Source organism: Ranitomeya variabilis, chromosome 1, assembly GCF_051348905.1.
Source record: "Ranitomeya variabilis isolate aRanVar5 chromosome 1, aRanVar5.hap1, whole genome shotgun sequence".
Lineage (NCBI taxonomy): Eukaryota > Metazoa > Chordata > Amphibia > Anura > Dendrobatidae > Ranitomeya > Ranitomeya variabilis.
Window position 1 is genome coordinate 402,295,799 of NC_135232.1, and position 22,987 is coordinate 402,318,785.

General features: G+C 44.6%; 2 protein-coding genes across 8 annotated transcripts in view; one reads left to right on the forward strand and one right to left on the reverse strand.

The window, feature by feature from the left end:
• Positions 1-3,499, reverse strand: part of PLGRKT (plasminogen receptor with a C-terminal lysine) — a 133,808-nt gene extending 130,309 nt beyond the window's left edge. For 2 of the 4 annotated variants that reach the window (XM_077249164.1, XM_077249163.1), the window contains exon 1: positions 3,228-3,495. The gene's annotated coding sequence lies outside the window, so the exon portion shown is untranslated. Of the gene's footprint in view, positions 1-3,227 lie in introns of all 4 variants that reach the window. The other 2 variants (XM_077249165.1, XM_077249162.1) reach the window with 2 other exon arrangements.
• LOC143762035 (programmed cell death 1 ligand 1-like) overlaps positions 1-22,987 on the forward strand; it is a 173,391-nt gene that overhangs the window by 84,564 nt on the left and 65,840 nt on the right. Inside the window, exon 1 of one of the 4 annotated variants that reach the window (XM_077249158.1) lies at positions 21,818-21,973. The exons of the other annotated variants lie outside the window; for them this stretch is intronic. The gene's annotated coding sequence lies outside the window, so the exon portion shown is untranslated. Of the gene's footprint in view, positions 1-21,817; positions 21,974-22,987 lie in introns of those variants that run through there. 4 annotated transcript variants of the gene reach the window in all.

The following is a 22,987-nucleotide window of genomic DNA, read 5'->3' on the forward strand; positions in this document are numbered from 1 at the left end:
GCAAACTTATAAAATCAGCAAGGGAACAAATACTTATTTCCTCCACTGTATATGATCATTTTATACATACTTGACAATTCTCCTGAGACAGCAAATCCCTGACACCTCCCAGAACATAGGGGTGGAGGACAAGAGATGTAAAAGGCATGGCTGTAGGTGACAATGTTCTCCCAAAAGGACAGGACAGAAGAGCAGGCAAATCTCTTTTTAGCAAAAATAGGGCACCAGCTCACTGAATAAATGTCCAGGTTTCTCAGGTGCGCGGAACTCCATTCTGATTAGACATATGAATCATATTGACAAAAGGTTTATGTTCCAGCTACTTTAGATATCAATTTAAATTTTATTTTATTCATATTACAATTGCATAGCACTTGTGCAAAAAACAACAAAAACTAAAATCTACATTTTTATCTAAAGGAGCAGGAACATAAACCTTTTTTAAATGGGGATTGAGTGGTTTTGGTGACCAGCTTCTTTTTGGGGCACTGCACAACTGATGAACAACAATATTGATTTGAAAGAAATTTACAACCAGCATACCGGCCGAGATGGCTGACATTTGGCGCTAGCTGGAGCAACGGCTCTGATGTGAACATTAGAGCAAGCGACAGTGAAATTATTTTGTCTGTTGGGTATATTTGAGAAGTCACGAATAGTAGAGGAGTGTCTATGTGACCAGGCGTGGCAACTGAGTGATCGGTCACAATGGGGAGGGGAGAAGAGGTAAGTGGCCACCAATTCGCACCGACTCTAGATCAGAATACAAAATTCATGAGAAGACACTCCAGGAACACAGACGGGTATAAACCGAATATTTTCCCTCTATCTCCACCCCCTCTCTGATTGAAAACTCTGGCTTTATAGGGCCGGAAAGGGAGAAGAGGGAAACTAAGCAAGTGGGAAGGTGTATATAAATGATTGGCCCCGCCGCGATGCACCGAGAGACGTAACTTGGTTTAAACAGTCATTGCGCTGACAGTCGTGATGGGGTTAATCTGCAGGCTAATAGCATTCTGACACCATATGGAGCCCGCTGTCCGGAGGAAATTAACTTTATTCCCTCTGCCAGCCTTCGGCATTCAGGTGAAATTAGCGTTGGTCGCGATAGCACCCTCTGAGACTGCAATCACTACATCCCTGGCTGTGACTGAAACCGTGCTGGCGCCCCCCTATGACTGGAGGCCAAACACTGCCAAATAAACATTGCCGTGGGGGATAAAAGGTCATTTCCTCCCAGCAGCAAGAGCACTATTAGCCATGCAGATTAACCCTATAACTGTAGGTTTATGGCGTCATTTACATAACAGCTTCCCTGGAAAGGGTTTTCTGGCACATTTTTTTTTTAAGTAAGTTCTCCCTGGGTCCAATGGTGAGTGTCCACCGCTGCTCCTGGTGTTTTTTACTGCTTGCAGTGCTGATGTCACGTTGACAGCACGCAGTTCATGCACTGAACTAACTGATTGGGTGCAGAGCTGTTAATGCGATATTGGACCTGCAGGCCATAAAAGATACCAGAGACCCAGCATTGGACCCGGGAAGGGTAATGCCACATTCACACATCCATGTATCAATGTGTGGATGCAGCATTATCGATGTATCAATATCCACGTGGTCTGAATATGGACTGATGCAGGGACCGGACATGGGTCTCAAAACCTAAACTGCACGGCCTCATGTATGCTTACAAGGCTGATCAGTTTGGGTCTGGAAACCCCACAAGCGAACTGTGAATCATAAACCGTGACACACAGATGTGTGAACGCGCGTTATAAGCAGTTTATTTTCTATTAAGCAAACTGCGGTCAAAGACAGGGATTTTCAAAATCTGGAGAACTCCTTTACGGGGTTGGATCCAAAACTACAGCTCATCCCAAAAAACAAACACACAGCACACAACAAAAACTAGATGTGAAATTATTGGTGAAATATTTGGGTCAATTATTAACTAAAGCTCTTGAAGGATAGGCTTATTAAATGGGTGTGGTTGTGTCTGCAATAACATGTGAAGAAGGAAGGCGAGAAAGGGGGAAGGAGGGAAAGGGGCATGAAGGAATGAGAGAAAGAGTGAAGGGGAAGGAAGGAAAGGGTCCGAGAAAGAAGGTAGGGGAAAAGGGTGAGAAGGTAGGAGAGAAAAACGGAAGGAGAAGGAGGGAAAGGGCCAAGAGGGAGAAGGAAGGAGAGAAAGATGGAAGGGGAAGGAGGGAACGGGGCGAGAAAGGAGAGAAAGACAGTAGGGGAAGGAGGGAAAGGGGTGAGAATGAAGGCGAGAAAGACGGAAGGGGAAGGAGGGAAAGGGGCAAGGAGAAGGAAGGAGAGAGAGATGGAAGGGGAAGGAGGGAAAGGGGCAAGGAGAAGGAAGGAGAGAGAGATGGAAGGGGAAGGAGGGAAAGGGGCGAGAAAGGATGACAGAAAGACAGTAGGGGAAGGAGGGAAAGGAGCAAGAAGAAGAAAGGAGAGGAAGGAGAGAAAGACGGAAGGGGAAGTTGGGAAAGGTGCAAGAAGGAAGGAGAGAAAGATAGAAGGGGAAGGAGGGAAAGGGGCAAAAAGGAGAAGGAAGGAGAGAAAGAGGGTAAAGGAAGGAAGGAGAGAAAGATGGAAGGGGAAGGAGGGAAAGGGGCGAGAAAGGACAACAGAAAGACAGTAGGGGAAGGAGGGAAAGGGGCAAGAAGAAGGAAGGAGAGAAAGAGGGAAGGCGGTAAAGGGGCAAGAATGAGAAGGAAGGAGAGAAAGAGGGTAAAGCAAGGAGAGAAATACGGAAGGGGAACGAGGGAAAGGGGCAAGAAGGAGAGAAAGAGGGAAGATGAAGGAAGGAAAGGGGCGAGAAAGAAGATGAAAACGACAGTAGGGGAAGGAGAGAAAGGGGTAAGAAGGAAGAATAGAAAGAAGGTAAAGGAAGGAAGGAGAGAAAGGGAATGGGAGAAAGAAAAGGAAAACAGGATAACAAAAAGAGAGAAGGGAAAGGAAGGAGATACAAAGAAAGGAAGGTAAGAAGAACGAAGAGTTTAAAAAGGAAGGAAGGTGAAAAGAAAGAAAACTAGAAAGCACAGCTAACTGTGAGCTAGCTACAGCCGTAACAGCACGTGTGGGGAGCACTCCTGGCTCCCGGTACTGGCCGGTCAGACTTGCTTCTCCCGTGCCCGGCTATACTATCCCGTGAGCTCACTGGCCCTGCACGCCGGTAAGGACAATCTATGGGACCAGGGAGACGTAAATGTTCTATTTACCGTGTGGATCAGTCACAATCCTGGGCTCCTTTCCTAGAAGTCGCTATAGGGCGGAGGAGAAAGGTCAGGGCTGTGCTTTGTCAATGACAGGGCTCATTAACTGTATACGTTCCGTCTTGGGCATGGAGGCTAAATGCAATTCACAAGCTACATGAGGCCTCGTCTCCAGGAGCAAAGGAGTTAAGAGGTGTTGCTGCACGTACAGGAAGGGCGTGTCTGCAGCGGGTGGGCGGACTGGAGCGATATTTGACTGAGGCTTTGACAGTTGGTACATACTGGGCTTGTGCGACATCTACTGGCCAGTTTCATGTGCTACAACGTGGTAAACGTGCTGGCTTCTCTTCAGTCACATGACCTGCTACAACGTGAGGGAGAAGTCACGTGACTGGGAATTTGGCGAGAACGTAATTTCCCACACGAGCAGTGACTGTAGCTACCGTCATCGCCATTACTGTAATAGCATAGGGAATTCATCCCTGCAGGCATAACACTGTATAAATAGACATGAAAGGTGCAATATGGAACATTTTTCCTCAGCTGTTTTAGGCTCAGTGACAACAGAGCTGACTAATAAAATATGGCCGCTAGTCATGACCTTGTTATTAGTGTTCACACGATGTTTCAGGCTCATTCAAGCAGGGTATTTGTAGTGTTTTAACACGTAAAATTTCCTGAGTTTCGAGATTTTGAAAGACATTTTTTACAAACACTTTTACAATGGTGACTTGTGCAGGTGTTTTTTTTAGAAAGTTAGTGTCCCACAGTGTGACTACTGCATGTGGTCCAGCTCCATGTCCTCCCTTGGCCTGCTCCACCCCATGACCCTACCATGAATATGTAAAATATTCAGTTTATATTGCTGACCCCAAAAATGGCTTACGCCACAAAAGAATTCCTATGTGTGTAGACATTTCCATGTTTTGTAGACTTTTCATTAAAGAGTTTGTTCATGCATTTGATATTGATGTCCTAGGTTCTGTATAAGTTTTCAATGCCAATATTATGCCCGACTGTCCTTCTACACACAGTGTGATTCCCGGGTCCCCACATTCCATTACTCCCACACTTTATGATAACCCCACAACCCCCCACAGTATCTTGTCCCCACAGTCCCCACCACACACAGCATGTTGCCGCCACAGTCCCCGCCTCATGTTGCTCCCACATTCCCCATCACACACAGTACAATGCCCCACAGCCCCCAACACACAGAATTTTGGCCTACAGTCATGATACACACACAGCATGTTGCCGCCACAGTCCCAGCCTCATGTTGCTCCCACAGTCCCCTTCACACACAGTACAATGCCCCACAGCCCCCAAACACAGTATTTTGGCCTACAGTCATGATACACACACAGCATGTTGCCGCCACAGTCCCTGCCTCATGTTGCTCCCACAGTCCCCACCACACAGTACAATGCCCCACAGCCCCCGACGCACAGTATAATACCACTAGATTCACAATGAAAGGTTATGTAGGTGCGCTGCCACCGGATAGGTGTTATTCCCTGACGAAGGCTCCGATCTGGAGCTGAAAACCGGATTGTGATTTTGAAAACCCTAAATAAAAGATATTTTCTTTTAACTATCACATCCTTACTATTTCCAGTGGCAGCGCACCAACATAACCTTTCCTTGTTTTATCTCCCACGGTTCAGTTCTGTTGTACCATGGACTCTGTTCAGTGCTGCATTTCACTCCTTCATTGCCAGGTGCTATATACCATACTGGTGGACTTATTAGCCACCATAGAGCCACCATTCTATCAGTAACCCTAGAGTCATGAAACATAGTATGATGCCCTCACAGTCCCACCACACATAGTATGATGCCCCACACCTCCCCGCAAGCACAGTATGTTTCCTCCACACATTATGATGGCTCCCACAGCCCCCTGTGCAGTAATATGCACTAACAGCCCCCCATACAATATGATGCCCCTACAGCATGATTCCCCCACAGCTCACCCCAAACAGTATGATGCCCTCACAACACCACACTCACAGTACAGTATAAAGTCCCAAAAACCCACCACACAGAACGATGCTTCCCCAGCCCCCACACACTGTATAATGCCCCCCCATCTCTTGTTTTGCATGTTTTGTGCTGTGTGAAGAGACACAAAGGAATACACAACATTTTAGCGAGTGCTACATATGTCTTCTCTCGCTTTATTCCAAAAAATTAATTCTTTGTGGTGTACAGTACAGTTTAAAAAAATAAAGAGTGGAAACTATAGACAAACAGCGTCAGATTAGCAACAGGGGGCAATGGGCTCAAAATCTCCTCATTAGGGGAGATCCCAGCAGTCAGACCATCACTAGTGATGAGCGAATATACTCGTTACTCGAGATTTCCCGAGCATGCTCGGGTGTCCTCCGAGTGTTTTTTAGTGCTCGGAGATTTAAGTTTTCCTCACCTCAGCTGAATGATTTACATCTCTTAGTCTGCTTGATTACATGTGGGGATTCCGTAGCAACCAGGCAACCCCCACATCCACCCCCTACTTATGCTGGCTAACAGATGTAAATCATTCAGCTGCTGCGCTGAAAACTAAACCTCCGAGCACTAAAAAATACTCGGAGGACACCCGAGCGTGCTCGAGAAATCTCGAGTATCAAGTATATTCGCTCATCACCAACCATCACCAATTACACATTGTGCCAAAACTCATCCTTTACAAAAATGTGCACCTTTTTAAATAGAATATTTTTGTTGGTGATTGGAGTGCACAATTATACATTCACCTCCAGTGTCGGACTGGGGAACCAAGGGCCTGCCAGTAACCAACTCCAGGGCCCCACTTTTCATCTACATTCAAATGTGACATTATCATCAATCCCAAACTTCTATAACAATGAACTGGGTAGATTAATAAATGAATAAGATGCTTTGTCTGTACATAGTGATTCATGTATATTATGCCAAGCACTGCTCATATAAGAGGGTGATGGCCCACTCCTGCACAGGGGTTCACCGGGCGATTCTCCTTCTCCCGTAGGCTAGCACAAGCTTACACACCTTTATTTGTTATCTGCTGCTACTCTTCATTCGTGATCAAGTATATGATTGGGAAATAGATATGCAGGCATGTATTTGCAGGAATAGGGGAGTACGCTCTCAACGTCCATGGGAGGTTAATTCCGAGTAGCAGATTAGTATAGTAAGTTGTAGCGTGTTAACCCCACATACCCACTTGACAAAGGCTCCGATTTGAAGCCAAAAACTGGGTATTGTATTTTGCTGTATGTGCTGTTTCATGTATGCTCTTCATGCTACGCATGTTGTTATGCTTTTCTCTACTGCCACCCAATGGTCTTTTTCTGTATGGCAGCTTGTTATTTATTTATTCTTGGGCATGTCTTTCACATCCGGTTCAGGGGTCAAGTCTTCTCTTCCTCTGGCAGCCATTTCAGTTTCAGTTTCATGCTGTTGTGAGAGGACACGTTTGAACCAGGCTTAGGAAGGCATCAGTCTTTCGACCACACTCTCTCTTGCTGCTCACACTTGCAGTCATACTTGGTGCTACATCTTACTGTACCTTGTCTACACCTGCATTTCTGGAGAAAGTACTGTATTGCCAGTTATACGCTGTATGTCCAGATTTCCAAATAAACAAGTCTGGATTGCACAATCCCTGGTGTGCATCATCTCTTCGGACGCTGAGCAACATTGGTCCTTTCTGCCTCAGGCCGGCGTCACACTGGCGAGTTTTACGGACGTAAGAGCACAGAAACTACGTCCGTAAAACTCGCATTACATACGGCACAATTATTCTCAATGGGGCTGCTCCTATTAGCCGTATATTACGGTTCAGTATTATACGGCTTTCTACGGCCGTACAAAATCGCAGCATGCTGCGTTTGTCAGCGTATTGCGCAAATAATACGCCAATGAAAGTCTATGGGGGCGAGAAAAATACGGATTCCACACGGACCTGCAGTGTGACTTGCGAGAAATACGCAGCGGTGTTAGTGAAAAGTCGGTAATTCAGTTGCCGGCTTTTTCCTTCTCCTTCACAAACCCGACATGATATGAGACATGGTTTACATACAGTAAACCATCTCATATTCCCATTTTTTTTGCATATTCCACACTACTAATGTTAGTAGTGTGTATGTGCAAAATTTGTGCACTGTAGCTGCTAAAATAAAGGGTTAAATGGCGGAAAAAATTGGCGTGGGCTCCCGCGCAATTTTCTCCGCCAGAGTGGTAAAGCCAGTGACTGAGGGCAGATATTAATAGCCAGGAGAGGGTCCATGGTTATTGGCCCCCCCGTGGCTAAAAACATCTGCCCCCAGCCACCCCAGAAAAGGCACATCTGGAAGATGCGCCTATTCTGGCCCTTGGCCACTCTCTTCCCACTCCCTGTAGCGGTGGGATATGGGGTAATGAAGGGTTAATGCCACCTTGCTATTGTAAGGTGACATTAAGCCAGATTAATAATGGAGAGGCGTCAATTATGACACCTATCCATTATTACATTATTAATCCAATTGTTTGAAAGGGTTAAAAAACAGACACACATGATTTAAAAGTATTTTAATGAAATAAACACAGCGGTTGTTGTAATAATTTATTGTTCTCTCAATCCATCAGGAACACCCTCGCTTGGCAAAATAATAAACGCACAATATACATACCTTCTGATGTCAGATCACGTCCCACGATGCAATCCATCTGAAGGGGTTAACTAATATTACAGGCAGGAGCCCTGCTAAATGCAGCGGTGCTCGTGTCTGTAATCCCCCGGCGAATGAATGAAATGTAGGTCATTGACCTACATTTCCTTCAGTCGCGGTGATGCGCCCCCTGGTGGATGTCCTCATATGACCTGGAGCGTGGGAAAAAGTTCCCAGGCTGCAGTTCATGAGAACATCCAGCAGGGGCGCATCACCGTGACTGAATGTAAGTATAGATCACTGCTTTCCTTTCAGCACCCGGGGATTACAGGCACGAGCGAGTGGTTTATCGCAGCTCGTGCCTGTAATATTAGTTAACCCCTTCAGATGGATTACTTCGTGGGACGTGATCTGACATCAGAAGGTATGTATCTTGTGCGTTAATTATTTTGCCAAGCGAGGGCCTGGAAATGGATTGCGAGAACAATAAAATATTACAACAACCGCTGTGTTTATTTCATTAAAATCCTTTTTAATAATGTGTGTGTGTTTTTTAACCCTTTCAAACAATTGGATTAATAATGGATAGGTGTCATAATTGACGCCTCTCCATTATTAATCTGGCTTAATGTCACCTTACAATAGCAAGGTGGCATTAACCCTTCATTACCCCATATCCCACCGCTACAGGGAGTGGGAAGAGAGTGGCCAAGTGCCAGAATAGGCGCATCTTCCAGATGTGCCTTTTCTGGGGTGGCTGGGGGCAGATGTTTTTAGCCACGGGGGGGCCAATAACCATGGACCCTCTCTAGGCTATTAATATCTGCCCTCAGTCACTGGCTTTACCATTCTGGCGGAGAAAATTGTGCGGGAGCCCACGCCAATTTTTTCCGCCATTTAACCCTTTATTTCAGCAGCTACAGCGCTGAAATTTTGCACATACACACTACTAACATTAGTAGTGTGGAATATGCAAAAAAAAGGGGATATGAGATGGTTTACTGTATGTAAACCATGTCTCATATCCTGTCGGGTTTGTGCAGGAGAAATGAAAAGCCGGCAATTGAATTACCGGCTTTTAACATATATCGCGCTGAATTAAATCTAAATACAGAATATATATATATGTGTCTCAATGACATATATATATATATATATATATATATATATATATATATATACAGTGGGGCAAAAAAGTATTTAGTCAGTCAGCAATAGTGCAAGTTCCACCACTTAAAAAGATGAGAGGCGTCTGTAATTTACATCATAGGTAGACCTCAACTATGGGAGACAAACTGAGAAACAAAAATCCAGAAAATCACATTGTCTGTTTTTTTATCATTTTATTTGCATATTATGGTGGAAAATAAGTATTTGGTCAGAAACAAAATTTCATCTCAATACTTTGTAATACATCCTTTGTTGGCAATGACAGAGGTCAAACGTTTTCTGTAAGTCTTCACAAGGTTGCCACACACTGTTGTTGGTATGTTGGCCCATTCCTCCATGCAGATCTCCTCTAGAGCAGTGATGTTTTTGGCTTTTCGCTTGGCAACACGGACTTTCAACTCCCTCCAAAGGTTTTCTATAGGGTTGAGATCTGGAGACTGGCTAGGCCACTCCAGGACCTTGAAATGCTTCTTACGAAGCCACTCCTTCGTTGCCCTAGCGGTGTGCTTTGGATCATTGTCATGTTGAAAGACCCAGCCACGTTTCATCTTCAATGCCCTTGCTGATGGAAGGAGGTTTGCACTCAAAATCTCACGATACATGGCCCTATTCATTCTTTCTTGTACCCGGATCAGTCGTCCTGGCCCCTTTGCAGAGAAACAGCCCCAAAGCATGATGTTTCCACCACCATGCTTTACAGTAGGTATGGTGTTTGATGGATGCAACTCAGTATTCTTTTTCCTCCAAACACGACAAGTTGTGTTTCTACCAAACAGTTCCAGTTTGGTTTCATCAGACCATAGGACATTCTCCCAAAACTCCTCTGGATCATCCAAATGCTCTCTAGCAAACTTCAGACGGGCCCGGACATGTACTGGCTTAAGCAGTGGGACACGTCTGGCACTGCAGGATCTGAGTCCATGGTGGCATAGTGTGTTACTTATGGTAGGCCTTGTTACATTGGTCCCAGCTCTCTGCAGTTCATTCACTAGGTCCCCCCGCGTGGTTCTGGGATTTTTGCTCACCGTTCTTGTGATCATTCTGACCCCACGGGGTGGGATTTTGCGTGGAGCCCCAGATCGAGGGAGATTATCAGTGGTCTTGAATGTCTTCCATTTTCTAATTATTGCTCCCACTGTTGATTTCTTCACTCCAAGCTGGTTGGCTATTGCAGATTCAGTCTTCCCAGCCTGGTGCAGGGCTACAATTTTGTTTCTGGTGTCCTTTGACAGCTCTTTGGTCTTCACCATAGTGGAGTTTGGAGTCAGACTGTTTGAGGGTGTGCACAAGTGTCTTTTTATACTGATAACAAGTTTGAACAGGTGCCATTACTACAGGTAATGAGTGGAGGAAAGAGGAGACTCTTAAAGAAGAAGTTACAGGTCTGTGAGAGCCAGAAATCTTGATTGTTTGTTTCTGACCAAATACTTATTTTCCACCATAATATGCAAATAAAATGATAAAAAAACAGACAATGTGATTTTCTGGATTTTTTTTTCTCAGTTTGTCTCCCATAGTTGAGGTCTACCTATGATGTAAATTACAGACGCCTCTCATCTTTTTAAGTGGTGGAACTTGCACTATTGCTGACTGACTAAATACTTTTTTGCCCCACTGTATATATATATATACTGTATATATGTTTTAATGAACATTTGAGCACATAAATCCATTAGATGTCGGTTTTGCAAGCCTGCGCGAAAATCTCGCAGTACGGATGCCATACGGATTACATACGGAGGATGCCATGCGCAAAATACGCTGACACACCCTGCCTACGGATCACTATTTTGGGAACATTTCTCCGTATTACGGCCGTAGTACGGACGTATAATACGTGGCGTATTGTCTTACGCCAAGTGTGACGCCGGCCTCACAGCGAGGAAAATACTGAAGGTCCGAATCTTTCTCACAACACCTATTAGTCACTCACACCTCCATTCGCCTCATGTGGGGACAGAACAGTCAAAAGACTGCCTTGAAGCCCGGCCAGAATCATCCTTATATCCCTATCCATGTGCCCACGCTCTGCCTGCTCACATACTGCAGCCCTGCTCTGCTAAGAAATCTCCTGCAGCATCACCTCAGACCGCATTGTGCATAAAGACTCTCTGTGCATTATACCACATTGCTGCAGATTGTCAAACCGCAGAACCCCACAATTCTCTAAAACACCTTGGGAATCTTATCAGGGGGTCGCAACTAAGCTGCACCACGATTTCCAGCCCCCAATTCAAAAGTTCAGTTTCTTAACCCCTTCACCCCCAAGGGTGGTTTGCACGTTAATGACCGGGCCAATTTTTACAATTCTGACCACTGTCCCTTTATGAGGTTATAACTCTGGAACGCTTCAACGGATCTTGGCGATTCTGACATTGTTTTCTCGTGACATATTGTACTTCATTTTAGTGGTAAAATTTCTTCGATATAACTTGCGTTTATTTGTGAAAAAAACGAATATTTGGCGAAAATTTTGAAAATTTCGCAATTTTCCAACTTTGAATTTTTATGCCCTTAAATCACAGACATATGTCACACAAAATACTTAATAAATAACATTTCCCACATGTCTACTTTACATCAGCACAATTTTGGAACCAAAATTTTTTTTTGTGACGGAGTTATAAGGGTTAAAAGTTGACCAGCAATTTCTCATTTTTACAACACCATTTTTTTTTTAGGGACCACATCTCATTTGAAGTCATTTTGACGGGTCTATATGATAGAAAATAGCCAAGTGTGACACCATTCTAAAAACTGCACCCCTCAAGGTACTCAAAACCACTTTCAAGAAGTTTATTAACCCTTCAGGTGTTTCACAGGAATTTTTGGAATGTTTAAATAAAAATGAACATTTAACTTTTTTTCACACAAAATTTATTTCAGCTCCAATTTGTTTTATTTTACCAAGGGTAACAGGAGAATATAGACCCCAAAAGTTGTTGTACAATTTGTCCTGAGTACGCTGATACCCCATATGTGGGGGTAAACCACAGTTTGGGCGCATGGCAGAGCTTGGAAGCAAAGGAGCGCCATTTGACTTTTCAATGCAAAATTGACTGGAATTGAGATGGGACGCCATGTTGCATTTGGAGAGCCCCTGATGTGCCTAAACATTGAAACCCCTAACAAGTGACACCATTTTGGAAAGTAGACCCCCTAAGGAACTTATCTAGATGTGTGGTGAGCACTTTGACCCAACAAGTGCTTTACAGAAGTTTATAATGCAGAGCCGTAAAAATAAAAAATCATATTTTTTCACAAAAATGATCTTTTCACCCCCAATTTTTTAATTTTCCCAAGGGTGAGAGAAGAAATTGGACCCCAAAAATTGTTGTGCAATTTGTCCTGAGTACGCTGATACCCCATATGTGGGTGTAAACCATTGTTTGGGCGCAGGGCAGAGCTCGGAAGGGAAGGAGCGCCATTTGACTTTTCAATGCAAAATTGACTGGAATTGAGATGGGACGCCATGTTGCATTTAGAGAGCCCTTGATGTGCCTAAACATTGAAACCCCTAACAAGTGACACCATTTTGGAAAGTAGACCCCCTAAGGAACTTATCTAGATGTGTGGTGAGCACTTTGACCCACCAAGTGCTTCACAGAAGTTTATAATGCAGAGCCGTAAAAATAAAAAATCATATTTTTTCACAAAAATGATCTTTTCACCCCCAATTTTTTATTTTCCCAAGGGTAAGAGAAGAAATTGGACCCCAAAAATTGTTGTGCAATTTGTCCTGAGTACACTGATACCCCATATGTGGGTGTAAACCATTGTTTGGGCGCAGGGCAGAGCTCAGAAGGGAAGGAGCGCCATTTGACTTTTCAATGCAAAATTGACTGGAATTGAGATGGGACGCCATGTTGCGTTTGGAGAGCCCCTAATGTGCCTAAACATTGAAACCCCCCACGAGTGACACCATTTTGGAAAGTAGACCCCTTAAGGAACTTATCTAGATGTGTGTTGAGCACTTTGACCCAACAAGTGCTTCACAGAAGTTTATAATGCAGAGCCGTAAAAATAAAAAATCATATTTTTTCACAAAAATGATCTTTTAACCCCCATTTTTTTATTTCCCCAAGGGTAAGAGAAGAAATTAGACCACAAAAGTTGTTGTGCAATTTGTCCTGAGTACGACGATACCCCATATGTGGGTGTAAACCATTGTTTGGGCGCATAGCAGAGCTCAGAAGGGAAGAAGCGCTATTTTACTTTTCAATGCAAAATTGACTGGAATTAAGATGGGATGCCATGTTGCGTTTGGAGAGCCCCTGATGTGCCTAAACATTAAACCCCCCCACAAGTGACACCATTTTGGAAAGTAGACCCCCTAAGGAACTTATCTAGATGTGTTTTGAGAGCTTTGAACCCCCAAGTGTTTCACTACAGTTTATAACGCAGAGCCGTGAAAATAAAAATTATTTTTTTTTTTCACAAAAATGATTTTTTAGCCCCCAGTTTTGTATTTTCACAAGGGTATCAGGATAAATTGGACCTCAAAAGTTGTTGTCCAATTTGTCTGGAGTACGCTGATACCCCATTTGTGGGGGGGGGACCACTGTTTGGGCGCATGACAGAGCTCGGAAGGGAAGGAGCGCCATTTGGAATGCAGACTTAAATGGATTGGTCTGCAGGCGTCACGTTGCATTTGCAGAGCCCCTGATGTACCCAAATAGTACAAACCCCCCACAAGTGACCCCATATTGGAAACTAGACCTCCCAAGGAACTTATCTAGATGTGTTGTGAGAACTTTGAACCCCCAAGTGTTTCACTACAGTTTACAACGCAGAGCCGTGAAAATAAAACATATTTTTTTTCCCACAAAAATGATTTTTAGCCCCCCAAATTTTTATTTTCCCAAGGATAACAAGAGAACTTGGACCCCAGAAGTTGTTGTTCAATTTGTCCCTAGTACGCTGATACCCCATATGTTGGGGTAAACCCCTTTTTGGACGCACGGGAGAGCTCGGAAGGGAAGGAGCACTGTTTTACTTTTTCAACGCAGAATTGGCTGGAATTGAGATTGGACGCCATGTCGCGTTTGGAGAGCCCCTGATGTGCCTGAACAGTGGAATCTCCCCAATTCTACCTGAAACCCTACCCCTAACCTCACCCCTAACCGTTTACTGAACATTTTCTGACAGTCATAAGTGCCACGTATATAAGTGCCACGTATTTAAGAGCCACGTATTTAAGTGCCACGTATTTCAGTGCCACGTATTTCAGTGCCACGATATTTCAGTGCCACGATATTTCAGTGCCACGTATTTCAGTGCCACGTATTTCAGGCACTGAAAAATACGTGGCACGTAAATACTTCAGTGCCACGATATTTCAGTGCCACGTATTTCAGTGCCACGTATTTCAGGCACTGAAAAATACGTGGCACGTAAATACGTGGCACGTAAATACGTGGCACTGAAATACGTGGCACTGAAATACGTGGCACTTAAATACGTGGCACTTAAATACGTGGCACTGAAATACGTGGCACTTAAATACGTGGCACTTAAATACGTGGCACTTAAATACGTGGCCACTGAAATATCGTGGCACTTATATACGTATATACGTATATAAACGTATATTTCAGTGCCACGTATTTCAAGTGCCACGTATTTCAGGTTAGGGGTAGGGTTAGGGGTAGGGTTAGGGTTTTTTGTTTTTTTCTTGTTTTCTTGTGTTTTTCTATAAAAACGCATGCGTTTTACCGCGTTTACATGCATTTTTTCACACATGTGGTTTTTTTAAAAAACGCATGCAGATAAAAATGCAAGTGTGAAACCAGACTAAAAGACGCTTTTTATAGCAAAAAAGTTTTTGCGTCTCCACATTTTGAGACCTATAATTTTTCCACATTTTGGTCCACAGAGTCATGTGAGGTTTTTTTTTTTTTGCGGGACGAGTTGACGTTTTTATTGGTAACATTTTCGGACACGTGACCATTTTTTATCACTTTTTATTCCGATTTTTGTGAGGCAGAGTGACCAAAAACCAGCTATTCATGAATTTCTTTTGGGGGAGGCGTTTATACCGTTCTGCGCTTGGTAAAATTGATAAAGCAGTTTTATTCGTCGGGTCAGTACGATTACAGCGATATCTCATTTATATCATTTTTTTATGTTTTGACGCTTTTATACGATAAAAACTATTTTATAGAAAAAATAATTATTTTGGCATCGCTTTATTCTGAGGACTATAACTTTTTTATTTTTTTGCTGATGATGCTGTATGGTGGCTCGTTTTTTGCGGGACAAGATGACGTTTTCAGCGGTAACATGGTTATTTATATCCGTCTTTTTGATCGCGTGTTATTCCACTTTTTGTTCGGCGGTATGGTAATAAAGCGTTGTTTTTTGCCTCGTTTTTTTTTTTTTTTTCTTACGGTGTTTACTGAAGAGGTTAACTAGTGGGCCAGTTTTATAGGTTGGGTCGTTACGGACGCGGCGATACTAAATATGTGTACTTTTATTGTTTTTGTTTGGTTTTTTTAGATAAAGAAATGTATTTATGGGAATAATATTTTTTTTTATTATTATTATTTATTTAGGAATTTTTTTTTTTTTTTTTTACACATGTGGAAATTTTTTTTTTTACTTTTTTACTTTGTCCCAGGGGGGGACATCACAGATCGCAGATCTGATAGTGTGCACAGCACTCTATCAGATCCGCGATCATACTTTCATCGGAGCAGGCTGCAGCTTTCATCTGCAGCTTGCTCCGACCCGGAAGTGCTCCCTGCAGGACCCGGATACAGCCCCTCGGCCATTTTGGATCCGGGGCCTGCAGGGAGAAGACGTTCGGTACGAGGTGAGTACATCACCTTGTACCGATCGTCTCAGGGAAGCACGCAGGGAGCCCCCTCCCTGCGCGATGCTTCCCTGTACCGCCGGTACACCGCGATCATGTTTGATCGCGGTGTGCCGGGGGTTAATGTGCCGGGGGCGGTCCGTGACCGCTCCTGGCACATAGTGGCGGATGTCAGCTGCGATATGCAGCCGACACCCGGCCGCGATCGGCCGCGCTCCCCCCGTGAGCGCGGCCGATCGCGTATGACGTACTATCCCGTCGGCGGTCATGGGGGCCCACCCCACCTCGACGGGATAGTACGTCAAATGTCGGGAAGGGGTTAAAGGGACAGCGCACCTTAAATCAAAATGGCCAAAAAGGACCTTACACAGTTCCCCAATGCTGAAACAGAGCAAATACAGCCCGATACTGTCCATTATGAAGACCAGGAAGCAGAGCCGGCTTCCGCAGCAGACCCAGATGCACGACCAGTACGCTCCATCAAGCCAACATTAAAGGTCCTCAAGAATTACTGTTCCACAAGGGATGAGTTCAATGACAACCTGGACGATCTATGGAAACGAGTTGCCTCCCTCATGTCAAGCGTCCAACACCGCAAAAATGATGCAGCGAGTTTACAGGACACTATAAGACAGCTAGACGTGGCCCACGGCAGATACAAGAGACTGTCCGCAAAGTACGCCGCCTTCCTAAAAGACTCTAAAATCGACAAAGCCCTATCAGAGTTAAGCAAGGCAGATTCCACAGACAGAGAAAGGGATGCTGCCGTGCAAGACGCCAAAGGTAAAGCGGAGCTTCGTATCGCCCATCTGCAAGAACCTAGATCGCACAGGTCAGCCTCGTCTAAACACTCTGTTCGGTCATACAAATCATCTTGCTCAAGAACTTCAGCCCTCAGCGACAGAATTCTAGAGGCCCGTTTAAATGCAGAGCGGTCCAAACTAAGACGTTCATACACCAAGAAGAAAGCAGAAGCAGAGGCAGAAGCCAAGAAAGCAGAGGCTCAAGCAAAGATTCTTCAAACAGAAGCGAAGAAAGAAGAAGCAGAGGCAGAAGCCAAGAAAGCAGAGGCTCGAGCGAAGATTCTTCAAGCAGAAGCGAAGAAAGTAGAAGCAGAGGCAGAAGCCAAGAAAACAGAGGCTAGAGCAAAGATTCTTCAAAAAGAAGTAGAAGCGAAGAAAGCAGAAGCAGAGGCTCGAACAAAGATTCTTCAAACAGAAATGGAGGAAGAAATCGCATTAGCCAAAGTAAAAATACTTGAGCAAGCATTGAAGCAAAACCTCGACCCGATTTGCCTGCCACCACAGGAAGAAGACAACCCAGCTGTTCGTACCAAAGACTACGTGCAGAAACAGATACCTGCAGCGCACACCTTCTCCAGTGACGTTCAACCCAACATTGCGGAAACGTCCAAGTCAGCCCAACCTATGGCGCCAGTATTGCCCACAGGCCCTACAGAGACTCAAGACCAACGCCGTGATGTACCCCCTCAGGAGCAGTCATCACCGCATGACGACCGCAAGGCACACTCCAGCCTGCCTCCACAGTTCAAGCAGCAGTCATCGGAATCTCCAAAGGTTAAACCACAGCTCAACCCTGCCGCAACATCATTCTACCCGGGAACAATTCACCTTTCCACGCCACACAGCTTATACGCCCAAGGGGCACCACAAGCTAATACGGTAACAAGGCGTGAAGGATCAGACATGTCCGAGTTTGCCAGGTTCATGGTGAGCAGAGAGCTAATCAGCACTAGCCTCTCAAAATTTGATGACCGTGCAGAGAACTACAGAGCCTGGAAAGCAACCTTCAAGGCCGCCATTGCTGATCTCAACCTATCCGCGGAGCAGGAGCTCGACCTCATGGTAAAATGGTTGGGTCCTGAATCCACAAATCGTATTAAGAGTCTTAGGACCATCTATGTGGGGTAAGCTGAAGCAGGTCTCGCAGCTGCCTGGCAGAGACTCCAAAGAACCTACGGCAGCGCTGAAGCTATAGAAAAGTCCCTATTCAAGAGACTGCAGAATGTTCCAAGGATCAACCTTAAGGAAGCCCACAAGCTTCTGGACTTAAGTGACCTGCTTATGGAGCTGGAACTTGCTAAAAGAGACCCTTGTCTGTCTGGACTGTGCTACCTGGACACTGCCCATGGGGTGAACCCAATCATCTCAAAGCTGCCACATAGTCTGCAAGAGAAGTGGGCAGTGTGCGTCTCCAGGTATAAAAGGTCACATGACGTCACCTTTCCTCTGTTCATTCAGTTCTGCAAGTTCATTGACTAACAAGCCCAAATGATGAACAACCCTAGCCTCGACTTCCTGGAGTCTAACACTGCAGCTCCAGTAACACCTTCATCAAGGTATGAAAGCATCACACATAGACGCAAGGACTCAAGGAACAGTGTAAGCGTCAGAAAGACTAACCTGCCATCACCTGCGGTACCTGCCGATAAGCAGTACATTATTCCGTCGAGGGATAAGTCTTTCAATCGTGAGTGTCCCATTCACAAAAGACCACACTCACTGAACAAATGTAGAGGCTTCAGGTTGAAAACCATGCAGGAGTGCAAGAAAATCCTCAGCGAACTTGGGGTGTGTGAAGAGTGTCATAGTGACAAACACCCATCAGCCTTGCACCCAGCTTCAGCCACCAGCGATCCAGCAGTTGCAGTTACCTCTAGTCCCACTACAAGCCATGGCGGGGAGTCACAGAATCATGCCAAGTCCACCACAGCTGTTTCCTGCTCATGCTCGGAGGTATGTGGGGAGAATCAAAGTGCTAAATGCTGTGCCAGAATATGCCTAATCAGAGTCTATCCCGAAGGGCAACCAGAGAAGGCTGTAAAAATGTATGCCATCATTGATGATCAGAGCAATCGATCCCTAGCTGGACCTAAGTTCTTTGAAGCCTTTAGAATCAAGGGACCAGCAACGCCCTACACTCTGAATACTTGCTCGGGGCGCATAGAGACTAGCGGCAGAAGAGCACAAGGTTTCATTGCTTCTCCTGTCAATGGAGACGTAGAAATACCCCTACCTACGCTAATCGAATGCGATCAAATACCAGACCAAAGGGATGAGATCCCTACCCCAGAAGCTGCTTTCCACCAACCACACTTAAGGCACCTAGCCAGTGAAATCCTACTTCTGCTCGGCAGAGACAATTTGAGGATACATAAGGTGCGCCAACAGTGTAATGGTCCTGACTATGCCCCCTACGCCCAGAGACTTGACTTGAGGTGGGTAGTCATAGGAAATGTATGCTTGGACCGAACAGGAGTCCATTCCTTTAAAACCTATGTATACCGAGACTGGCGCACTACTTTCTGCAAGCCATGTCCTCATCACTATGAGGTGAAAGAAAAGCTTCCAGATCCTGTACAGCTGCCTGATGTTATCCCTTCTCCCTATGCAGATGACTTGGGAAGATCAGTGTTTCGTACCACTAAGGATGACAACAAAGTAGCCCCGTCTATGGAAGACAAGGAATTCGTCAGCATAATGGACAATGAGTTCCTTAAGGATGAGACCAATCACTGGGTTTTTCCCTTACCCTTCCGAGCTACCAGGGTAAGGCTCCCGAACAATCGTGAACTAGCCTTGTCCAGATTCAACTGTCTCCAGGGCACACTAAGCAATAAACCGGAGATGAAAGAACACATCATCACCTTTATGGGCAAAATATTCCATAACAACGATGCTGAGCCAGCGCCTCCCTTAAAGAAAAACGAGGAGTGCTGGTATCTACCCTCATTTGGAGTATATCACCTGAAGAAACCTAAGCAAATTAGAGTTGTCTTCGATTCAAGCGCCAAACATCAAGGCGTATCTCTCAACGATGTCCTCCTTACAGGTCCTAATCTGACAAACAACCTAGTAGGAGTGTTGATGAGGTTCAGGAAAGAGCCCATCGCCATCACTGCCGACATTGAACAGATGTTTCATAGTCAGAGAGGACCACAGGAATTTCCTCAGGTTCCTGTGGTACAAGGACAATGACCCTACCAAAGAGATGGTGGAGTATCGCATGCGGGTGCACGTATTCGGGAACAGCCCTTTACCCGCAGTGGCAACATATGGCCTGCGGAGAACCGCACTAGAAGGAGAGTCCGAGTATGGAACAGACGCCAGAGACTTTGTAGAGAAAGACTTCTAGGTAGATGATGGACTAAAATCTCTACCCACAGAAGAAGTGGCAATCGACCTACTTAAAAGAACCCAACATATGCTGTACCGAGCTAAGCTTAGACTGCACAAAATCGCTTCAAACAGCCTGGCTCTCATGAGAGCCTTTGAGTCAAGTGACCACACACCTGGATTCAAGGACATAGCCCTAGGACCAGACCATCTGCCTGTGCAGAGAAGCTTAGGCCTGAGGTGGAACCTGTCAGCCGATACCTTCGGTTTCCAAATCAACTGTGCAGACAAACCATTCACTAAACGTGGTGTCCTGTCAGTGGTAAATAGCCTATATGACCCACTGGGATTCGTAGCACCAATTACCATACAAGGTAAATCTCTTCTAAGACAGCTCTCCGAAACCGTCAAGGACTGGAATGCCCCACTCCCTCCTGATAAGGAATCAAAATGGGAAACCTGGAAGAAGTCTTTGTGTGCTTTGGATGAAATCCATATACCGAGATGCTACGCCAGAATCTCACTTGCTGCCAGCACTAGGACGGAACTCCATGTGTTCTCGGATGCATCCACGGAGACCATTGCAGCTGTTGCCTACCTGAAGGTGACGGGATCCGACAATCAAGATCACGTTGGTTTCGTTTTTGGCAAGGCTAAGTTGGCTCCCAAGCCTGACCACACTATTCCCAGGCTGGAACTCTGTGGGGCTGTGCTTGCAGTAGAACTTGCAGACTTTATTCAGCATGAGCTGGACACTCACATAGATGACGTACAATACTACAGTGACAGCAAAGTTGCCTTAGGTTACATCTACAACCAAACAAGGCGCTTCTACGTGTACATCAGTAATCGCATTTAGAGAATAAGAAGGTCTTCCAAACCCGAACAGTGGCACTATATCCCATCTGAACTTAATCCAGCCGACCATGCCACTAGACCTATGTTTATAAATTCCTTTGCTAACTCTTCTTGGCTTTCAGGTCCAAAGTTTCCACTGGAACAGAGGGGAAGTCAGGTAGTCTTCAGCATCCAGGATCCGGATGATGATCCAGAAGTCCGCTCCGAGGTCAGTGCTCTGGCCACGAACGCTAAACCAACCTCCACTCTCGGTTGCCAGCGCTTTGAGTTCGAACGCTTCTCCAATTGGATGAAACTCGTTAAGACTATTGCAAGGTTAGTCCACATTGCAAGATCTTATCACAACTCACATGGAGACAAAGACTGTCATGGTTGGCACGTCTGCCAAAAAACACTCTCTACTTATCACATTCCGGTAGGATAAACCATGAACAGAACTCTGCTATAGTATTTGTCCATTGGATTACATTTGGGTCAGAGATAGTTTGGCCTAGTGCGGCTTCTCTGATCCGAAGATGGGTTTTCCTTTGGATTATCTCAGGAACTGACTTAAATTAATATATCATCTTGTTTAAAGTTGTTATTGCATTGCATGCATGTTTGGTTTCATTTTATAGGTTGTTGGACTTTATTTCAAGGACATTAGTATAGTGAAATCCCTTACAGAATTTCAGATGGGGAGTGTGCTGTTTCATGTATGTTCTTCATGCTATGTATGTTGTTATGCTTTTCTCTGCTGCCACCCAATGGTCTTTTTTTGTATGGCAGCTTGTTATTCATTTATTCTTGTGGGCATGTCTTTCCCTTCCGGTTCAGGGGTCAAGTCTTCTCTTCCTCTGGCAGCCATTTCATTTTCAGTTTCATGATGTTATGAGAGGACGCTTTTGAACCAGGCTTAGGAAGGCATCAGTCTTTCGACCACACTCTTGCTGCTCACACTTGCACTCATACTTGGTGCTACATCTTACTGTACCTTGTCTACACCTGCATTTCTGGAGAAAGTACTGTATTACCAGTTATACGCTGTATGTCCAGATTTACAAATAAACAAGTCTGGATTGCACAATCCCTGGTGTGCATCATCTCTTCGGACGCTGAGCAGCATTGGTCCTGTCTGCCTCACAGCGAGGAAAATACTTGAAGGTATGAATCTTTCTCACAACACCTATTAGTCACTCACACCTCCATTCGCCTCGTGGGGACAGAACACTGTATACCTAAATATACTAGTACATCTATACTTCCCTGCTACTTGGGATTAATCTTCCATGGGCGCCAACAACACACACCTGTACTCCTTCTAATACATCCCAGCATCCACCATGAATTGTAAAGAGAACCTGTTATCTCTTCTGACATGTCTCTCAGTAGAAATTGGTGTTTCCCATAAGATTACAACAATGGAATATATTTATTAGAACTCCGAGTTTTGTCATTCCTTTATTTTTCCTCCTGGAAATGTTTAAATAAGATAACAACATTACTATTCTTGTTTAAAAAGAGCAACCAAGACATGAATTTGAAGAGAAATATCATATCATCTACATTTGGGAATTACATTTCCTTGAGTGTCTATCATTTTTTAATGGTATATCCCAATCTTTTAAGTGATGGTATATTGGCAGTATATGCCACCACTTCATAGTGGCACAGTTCCTGCACAGTGGTGCCCTAGCCCACCTGCTGTGCAGAAGAACTACAGCACAGCTCTTGTCAATGTAGGTGGTTAGGAGTGCAGCTGGGAAAACAGACCCAGAGGCTGGAATATCCACTGATCATAAAGTGATGGCATATCCTTGTAATATGATATGAATGTATGAGGTGGAATATCCCTTTAAGGCCAGATCTTTTTAGCAACGTTTCCTCCTGAACAATTTCCTAGTTTGAACTCTTCTGGTAAGTAAGTTACACCTTTGCTGGAGACATACCTTCCATTAACTTCCTCATTTCTGAAAGCTATAGGAGTAAAGTTTTAAAGACTATAATTATGCATGAGGTCAGGGAACACGTAAGCTACAGTAATCAGTCCTAAAATATCATAGCAAAACAAAAACTTTGCAATACTGCCAGAGCAGTTCCTTCTAGTTCTGTAATATAATTATATAATTTCCTCTTTCTACAGGTTCTTTATAGAGTATAGTAATAAGGAAACATATA